At 45.5% G+C, this 8,911-nt stretch overlaps 1 long non-coding RNA gene across 1 annotated transcript; it reads right to left on the reverse strand.

Annotated features, from left to right (window-relative positions):
* Positions 1-1,226: 1,226 nt before the first annotated feature.
* LOC133055994 (uncharacterized) lies at positions 1,227-7,735 on the reverse strand. The gene is made up of 4 exons (XR_009692717.1): positions 7,494-7,735; positions 6,016-6,173; positions 5,446-5,514; positions 1,227-1,791 (listed from the first exon to the last, which is right to left on the reverse strand). It is a non-coding gene; the product is annotated as an uncharacterized LOC133055994 (long non-coding RNA).
* Between the last annotated feature and the right edge of the window lie 1,176 nt (positions 7,736-8,911).

Consider the following 8,911-nt stretch of genomic DNA (forward strand, 5'->3'; position numbering starts at 1 on the left):
AGAGGAACCATGGGTTCCTTCAGGGCTTCCCTGGTGGCTCAGATGGTAAAGAATCCATCTGCAACGCAGGAGACCCAGGTTTGATCCCTATGTTGGGAAGATCCCCTGGAGAAGGGAATGGCAACCCAACATGTATTGTTACCTGGAGAATTCCAAGGACAGAGGAGCCTGACAGGCTACTGTCCACGGGGTCACAAAGAGTTGGACACAACTGAGCGACTAACACTTTCACTTTCACATTTAGGCCCGAGAACAGCTCAGTGGTAGGAGAGCTCAAGTTGGTGTGCCTGCTTTATTCACAGCCTCTTTGTGTCTATGTTTCATTTTTAATAAACATAAATGCTCCACACTAAAAAATAATGATGATACTATAAATCACTGGACTAGATCAAGGGTTGGCAGGCTTGCTGTAAAGAGCTGGAGAGTAAGTAGCCTAAGCTTCCTGGGCCATGTGGTCTCCATTGCATTTTCTTTTATTAGAGTTAATAAAAGAATAAAAGTTAATGCTTTTATTAGGGTTAGAGTAGAAGTAGGGTGAGACTCACACAGAGAATAAGAGTCTTTGTTGGGACTGGGCAACAGTCACAACATAGAACATGTCAGTGGCTGAACACAGGAGGTATTTCTCAGGGGCGCTAGCAGTAAAGAACCTGCCTGCCAATGCAGGAGTTGTAAGAGACACAGGTTCGATCTTTGGGTTGGGAAGATCTCCTGGAGAAGGAAATGGCAACCCACTCCATTATTCTTGCCTGGAGAATCCCATGGGCAGAGGAACCTAGTGGGATACAGTCCATGGGGTCACAAAGAGTCGGACATGACTGAAAGTGACTTAGCACTGCCATGTACCAGTAAAACGTGAGTTGGGGGTCAGGGGACATATGCCACAAAGTCTTCTGGGGACCAAAAGTCCTTCCATCTGGTGGTTCCCCATCCATCGGGAGGCCTCTGCTGGATGGAAGGGAAAGAGAGATGGACCCACATTAAGAATGGTTTAAAAATATACAAACCATTCTGTGCAGTGATGGACCTTGGGCTGATTTTGCCCTGCAGGACATAGTTCCCCCTCTCGTGGATTCGACCATCTATCTCTGAGGTTCCTTCTGAAGATGAAACAAACTTCTCTCTGATAAACCTTATTTTTCTCCATCCAAGTAGCCTAGCAACCACTCTATAAGGTCCCACACTCTCACATGATCACCATTTTCATACTTAGAACGGTTGTCAGGTTCAGTGTTTTTGTTAAATTTTATATGTAACATTACACAGAATTCTTTTGTAGACAGTTCTCAGTTGAGATGCGTATTATGTCCTGGAGAGTGGCTGTTACAAAGGGTCACCAACTGAGTGACTTAAAATAAAAGAAAATTATTCTCAGAGCTCTGGAGGCCAGGAGTCTAAAATCAGAGCCTCGGCAGCATTGATTCCCTCTAGGGGTCTGGGGGAGAGTCTGGTCCAGGCCTTTCTCCTAGCCCCCAGTGACATCAGCGGTTCTTGGTTGTCCTCCACTTGGAGATGCTTGATTCCAGTCTCTGCCTCCATCTCCACGTGGCTTTTCCCTGTGTCTCTGTGTTATCACAAGGCCGTCTTCCTGTTAGATCAGGGCCCACTCTGGACAGCCTCTTCTGGACTTGATGAAATCTGCAAAGACCCTATTTCTGAATAAAATCATGTTCCCAGCTACGGGGGGTTAGCAGCTCAACATATCTTTTTTGAAGTGTGGGGGTGTGGTGAACCCTCAGTCCACAGCAGGTGGCGATCAGCGCACGGTGGTGGTCCATTCCTATGGAAGACCTGTGGAATGTTAGAATGTTAGCAGTGGTGAGGATGGGCAAGGCTGCCCTGGTGTGTGCCGACATGAGAGGCCTAAAAGAGCTTCATTTTTTACCCTTCACTGTAAATTACAGAGAGAACAGTGCGATTAAAACTGCCACCTTGGGGAGTGTAGAATTTTCCTTTTTGGAGTGTTTTTTTTTTTTTTTTTTTTATGGACATGGAACAATGAACTAGAAAATGTTGCACATTCTGTCCTCTCCTTCTATTTTCAACTTACAAAATGTTGTATTCAAAATACCGGAACAATGAGGCTTGCAGTTACTAACAAAATTAAAAATAAAAGCAGAAAGCCCCACAGCGACCACGCCACCCCAAGGGGGAGATGCAGGCTGGTGCCCTGGACAAGCAGTGGACTTTCTAGTGGCTTCGCACCCCCTCCTGCAGAGGTCAGGATGGAAAGTCACGACCAGCTGGTTGTAATTCTCTCCTATTTTGAAACAGATGACAAAGACAACTAGCCCATCTCTAGGGTTGAGATTTATTTCCCTTCCTTGGTCTAAGTTCCAGAGACCCAACTTGCAAAGTAAAGAAGAGGGCAGAATATTTTCTTGGTGACCTCACCCCACTGCTGCCAGTGGAAAACCTACCCACATCCTAGAACTGGCCTGTGGGAATGGGGCCATACCACACCATCTCAAATATTCCAAAGCAGGACTTAGGTCTCTCTTCCAGAGTCTCATGGTCCCTTTTGTCTTTGCTCACCTTCGCGTATGCGTGCTACATTGCTTCAGGCGTGTCCGGCTCTTTGAGACCCTGTGGACTGTAGCGCTCGGGCCTCCTCTGTCCATGGGATTCTCCAGGCAAGAATACTGGAGAGGGTTGCCATTTCCTTCTCCAGGGGATCTTCCTGACCAAGGGATTGAACCTGCATCTCTTACATCTCCTTCGCTGGCAGCCGGGTTCTTTAGCACTATCGCTGCCAAGCCCATTTGATCACCTTCAGTGGCCTTAAGGCAGTCTTGTATTTACAAGTCACTTCTCTCCTCCTAAAGGGCAAGCTCTTTAAATCTTGGTCTTATGACTCAAGAGGAAGAAGCCAGTGGAGAGAGGGAAACTTGAGGTGCTGGAGGAGAAGCAGCAGCTTAGGGATAGATCCTTCAGGAACCAAGAAGGATGGGGCAGAGGGCCAAGCTGGAATGTTCTCTGTCCCGCACAGGACACCAAGCAGCCGGGACTCTCATGTCAGTTCCCCTGGAAGCCAGTTAAGCCCTTCTATTGGGGTGTGACCTCAGACCTGGAAGACACCTGAGATGGCCCTCACTACAGCTTACGCTTCTCTAGTAGCTCAGATGGTAAGGAACCAGCCTGCAATGCAGGAGGCCCAGGTTTGATCCCTGGGTCGAGAAGATCTCCTGCAAAATGGGAATGACTACCCACTCCAGTATTCTTGCCTGGAGAACTTCACAGCCAGAGCCTGAGCCTTGCAGGCTACAGTCCATGGGGTTGCAAAGACACGACCGAGCGACTTTGACGCACTTTCACAGCTACCAGCAGGAGCGATGCACTTAACTTCTCTCTGCCTTAGGTTTCTCATCTGTTTGATGGGCTAAATAAGAACCCTCGTGCAATTGTTACAGGATCAAATATGATAATGGATGGAGAGCACATATCATGTAGCCAGCCTAGAGCAGTGGTTCCCAAACTTACCAAATTCCCCTGCCTGAGAATTTTGATAGTGCAGATGTGGGTTGGAACCTGAGAATCTGTGTATTTGCCAAGCACAGAAATTCTTATATCCAGGGAAATTGGGGAAATGATGCTGTTACAATACCAGAAAGTCAATAAAGGGTAGTTATTTTTACGGTACCATTTTCATCATTGTTACCATCATCACAGGGTAATTCATTTAAACAAACAAGCTTATTATACATACAAGAAATAATTAACAGACTCAGTCCTTAAGTGTTGGGTTCAAGGATACATAAACCGGGGATTCTGATTCTGGCTCTAGCTGATAATGTGTTCTGGCCTTCAAAATGTTTGATCTCTACACCGCAGTTTCTTCATCTACAGACTAGGTGGTTATCACTGGTTGTTGTTCAGTCGCTCAGTGGTGTCTGACTCTATGTGACCCTGTGGACTGGAGCCCACCAGGCTCCCCCGTCCATGGGATTTCCCAGGCAAGAATACTGCAGTGGGTTGACATTTCCTTCTCCAGGGGATCACCCAGGGAATCGAACCTGTGTCTCTTGTGTGGGCAGGCAGATTCTTTACTGCTGAGCCAACAGGGAAGCCCTCATTACTGGTAAGGGTGTAGTAATAGTTATTGAAAATAATAGATATAAAGTAGCTGACACAGAGTAGGTCCCTTCCCTGTGAAAGATTTTCTTTCTTTTAAGCAGTGGCTCAAATTCTTAAAAGAAAAAAAAAAAAAAAAACTTTTAAAAACAGTTATCTAGGGACTTCCCTGGTGGTCCAGTAATTAAGACTTTTAGCTTCAAATGCAGGGAGCATGGATTCAGTCCCTGGTCAGGAAACTAGAATGCTAGAGGCCTTTTGGTGAGGTCAAAAAATAAAAAAATAAAAAGATTTTAAGAATTTCCAAGCAATTATCTAAACCCTTCCCCTCATTATTTAAACAGATGAAAGCAAAACTGTTTTGGTTCTCAGTTTGATGTGTATCTTTCTTCCCACCAAACTCCCCTACTAGCCCTTAAGTTACTTACTTCCTTGGAGCTCTGTGCAATGTTTAAAAAAAAAAAAGACTGTCTTAAATAACAGAATGCTAACTGACCCTTAGCATTAAGATTTCTTGCTTTTCTCAAGTGTATCTTTTTGAGACTCTAAAGATGTCCTGCACAGTTTAAGCCACTTCGGCTATCTACAGGGCACTCATATGATGGAGTCCTGCTGGAAGTTCTGGAGGAAAAGAAAGATCAGTGAGCAATTTCTAGTTTGAGAAGAGTATAGGTCACTTGGACCCACCTTCAAGAACCCAGCCACAGGGCAAGCCAGGATTGTAAACGAGTCACCTCGCTGTGTGCCCAGAAGGAAAGAGAAAAGGTGAACACCTAGTCAGTCTCTGTTACAGAGAGCAAGTCCTTGTCCCCCAAACCTAGTGGCTCGGTACCTCTAGGCAGCAGAGAAAAGAGGGGGTTCACAAAGGGAAAATATAGGGCAATATGTGGACGAGGACAAAGAAAACTAACTCATGAAGGTCCTGAACCACTGGTTCCCAGTGAAGGTGGCCCATCAGTGCCCTGGAATCTGCATTATTAGCTGTTTTTCACCTGAGAAGAAAGGCAAGAGAACTGGGGGGTTGTGGTTTTCAGGCAGAAAAAGTTCTGTCTTCAACTTGCAGACCATGCCTGGTTTCTCTTCGAATCTGTATTCTCATCCTCTTTTCTCCCTGTTCCTAAATCTGTCTCCCCTGTAGCACTCAGGCATAAGTTCCTAGGCGGAAAAAAAAAAAATATGACCCGTGGCATATTTACTATCACATTAAGAAGTATGGGTTTTCAAAGTATGATTTTTAATATTGTGACTGCTTTTCCCTGAGGGAAAGTATCTTCAAGTCAGATTATTTATTGCCAGGTGGCAAATAATAGTGAAAGCTAATGATACTTAACATCTCTCCTTCCTTCTTGCCAAGCCCCATTCTAAGCACCTTACCTGTTAGGTCTTCTAACAACCTGGGTAGCAGGTCTCATTATTCTTCTCCATATTTCACAGCCTTCGAAACTGAAACACAAGGAGGTTCAGTAGCTTAGCCAAGGTTGCACCACCATGGCTGGAGCCAGAATTCCAACTAAAACGAGAACAAGTCTTAACCACGACAGTCAACAGCTTTGGGTGCCAAAGGCTGAACATCCCCTAAGAGTATTTCACTGAGAAAGAGAGATAAGCCTGATTTTGCTCTCAATAATTGTTTTTTCTGTCAAAAATAGAACTTTGCAGTTTATTTGAACAGCAAAACATAATACTCCTGTTACCATGGCATTCCATTTTAGAAGATTTAGAGCGAGATATAAAAATACAAGTTCCTAGATACAAGTAAGCACCTTTTCCATGACAAGAAACCTTAACCCTTCCTTTCTACACTACTTGATACTAATTGAAAACAAGTAGCATTTACTCATGTTCTCTTCAATGAGACTTTTTAATCCCAATGACCTTTAGACTTTCTTTATTGTGCGGAAACCTGCCATATTCCACTTTTGAAACTCTCAGGAAATGATTTACCTCTTTTATTCTCCTCTTCCATCAACATCCTCTTTAGCAGTATAGTAGTCAACAATGAATCCTCTGGAGTCAAATAGTCTTGAATGAAATAGCAAATCTGTCACCTCCCAGTTATGTGACCTTGGGCTAGTTACGTGACCTCTGGTTAGTTGCCTTAACTGCAAAATGGAAATAATAATAGTTACTCATGGTTTATGTTATCCCAGATTGCACTACTGGTAAAGAATCCACCTGCCAATGAAGGAGACGTGGGTTCTGTCCTTGGGTCGGGAAGATCCCATGGAGCAGGAAATGGCTACCCACTCCAGTATTCTTGCCTGGGAAATCCCATGGACAGAGGAGCCTGGTGGGCTGCCGTCAATGGGGTCACAAATAGTTGGACACAGCCAAGTGCATACACACTCACTCACACACACACACACACACACACACACACTGTCTCTCTCATGGTTTGACTGTCATAAATCACTTGGAACAAATCCCTGGTACATGCTGAGTTTTTAATAAACTATGTCAGCAGCAGCCTCATCACCACCGTCATCATCAGAACACAATTTGCTTAGACTTAACCAACAGAGACCTTCACAGAGCCCTTATCTATAATTCATTACCAACTACCCAGAGACATGCTAGCTGCGTGGGAGGCAGTAATCACTTATAAAAGTAATCTTTCTTCTTGATAATGTTAAAGAAGAGAGTAAAAATACTGTTTGGACCACTAAGTCACCAGAATTGCCATTGTTCCCCAATCATGGTTCCAGCCTTGCATTTTCAATACTTCATTTCTCATAGTTGTTTGAATCTGTCTCCCTTCACGAACTTCTCTAGGATTGACTGATAGCAAGGCTGATTTCAACACAAGGAAGATGCTCACTAAGTCATAGAATGACAGAGATAGAGAAAGGTAAGAGTTGTCAACCTCAAATAGTGAACTTTTTTTTGAGCCACACAACAGAAGGGTGTTACTGTTTGTTCAGTAACAAACAGTAGAGGTCAAGTCAGAGGAGTTGAACTCAGCTTTGATGTACATACAACTTCAATCTGACCCCATTACTTTTATTAAATGCAGCATCTTAAAGAACTGTGAAAAGCCAAACCATAAGTCTAAGGACTCTGTCATTTTAAATTTATGTTTGCAGCTGAAGTCAGCCACACCTCCTGGGGCTGGCCTTAAAATAATTCTTTTCTCAAAAAGTCACAGTATCCTGGCATTTAACAATAACACGAAAGAGCCTGAGCCTGGAGGAGTTGTTTGTTTTTGTAGGAGCAGAATCAACCCTCTTTTAATGAACACAAGGCTCGCCACAGGTTCAGGGGTTTTATTCGGCTGTTTTCCAAATCTCTCTCAAAGCTCAGCTTATGAAATTCTAGCGAGACCCTGCCCACCACCCTCCCCAGCCTGGACACCCCTTCAGCTTGCCGCTCACCAGCCCTGACTTCAGACAGACAGACAGAGACAGAGAGGGGGCCGCACTGACCAGAAGTGTCACTGCCTCTCACGCTGGCTTTGTCCCCCGGCGCCCTGTCCTGGAAACAGCACACACGTCTCAGGCTCAGCGCCTACCTGATAGAACTTGAATGCTGAAGTGATAACAGCTCTGAGACAGAGCAGGGTCTGAGGCCCGCCCACCCCCTGTCTGCTGAGGTGTAACAGATGCTTAAGCACCCCCTCCACTGCCAGAAGAAGCAGGTGGGGACGGAGAGACCGATGGGCAGGTGGCTGAGCATTGCTCCAGGTGACCAAGCACTCAACTTGCATGCCAGGTTGGCACCAGGCCACCATCTCTACACTCTGTCCTCTTGGTTGACCCTGAAATGCTACTTTCCCAGCCAAGAATCTCGGCATGCCAGCCAGGCAGCCAACAAACTGATGTCAAGGCTGTCCCTGGCAGAGGACTTGAAAAAGCGCAAACAACACCTTTGGACTCCCACCTGCTAGGCTCAGAGATAACTGTTATCTGTCCTACACCACCTGCACCCTACACCAGACATTATAGAGAACAACAGAGAGGGGAGGACTGGCCCCTCTCTCGCAGGTTCTAGTACACGAGATGGATGGTGAGAAATGGACAAGGATGATGAAACAGCCACCTGCAGCACCTGTGTCCCTGCTCTGGGCACAAAGTCAGCATAATTTAAGAGGTGTGGCTTTTCCTCCTTGGCCTCCGGACCTCTCTGAATATTGAGGTCACCTGATACACAAGGGATCTCATGCTTCCTGAGCGTGAGGAAGGGAGTGGATGATTTCTGCCAATATGCAAGCCACACTCCCAGGTCCAGTTAAACCTTGGGGTTTACAATGACGTTCCTGCTGGCCATGGGCCGGGTGGGGCCTTGAGCTGCGTGGATTCCCGTGTGTATCCTGCTGCCTGGAATGGGATCCACCAGCGCTGTAGATTCAACAGACCCCTGAAATTCCATCCCTCAGAATCGAGTCCACCACTCAAGTGGGGGCTTCCCAGATGGTGCCCCCCCCACCCCATCCTGAAGCAGTTCATCTTAGATTACTGGGATAAGGGTCCGCCTCTCAGAGAACAGATGAGAATGCTGGGAGGCAAAGCCCAGAACAGAAATGAGATCCCAGCTCAACAGGAAGCATTTCTTAATTTTTTAAATACATTCTTTTTTTAAAAAAATATTCTTTTCTATTATGTTTTATCACGGGATATTGAATATAGTTCCTTTGGCTATATATTAGGACCTTGCTGTTTATCCATCCTGTGTGTAATATAGGATGCAGAGGATTGTGCCTGCTAATCGCAGACTCCCAGTCCAGGCCTTTCCCCTCCCCCTACTCCCTTGGCAGCCACGAGTCTGCTCTCTGTGAGTCTGTTTCTGTTTTGTAGATAAATTCATTTGTGTCACAGTTCAGATTCTACATATGAGTGATATCAAA

The sequence above is a fragment of the Dama dama genome, chromosome 5 (assembly GCF_033118175.1).
Source record: "Dama dama isolate Ldn47 chromosome 5, ASM3311817v1, whole genome shotgun sequence".
NCBI lineage: Eukaryota > Metazoa > Chordata > Mammalia > Artiodactyla > Cervidae > Dama > Dama dama.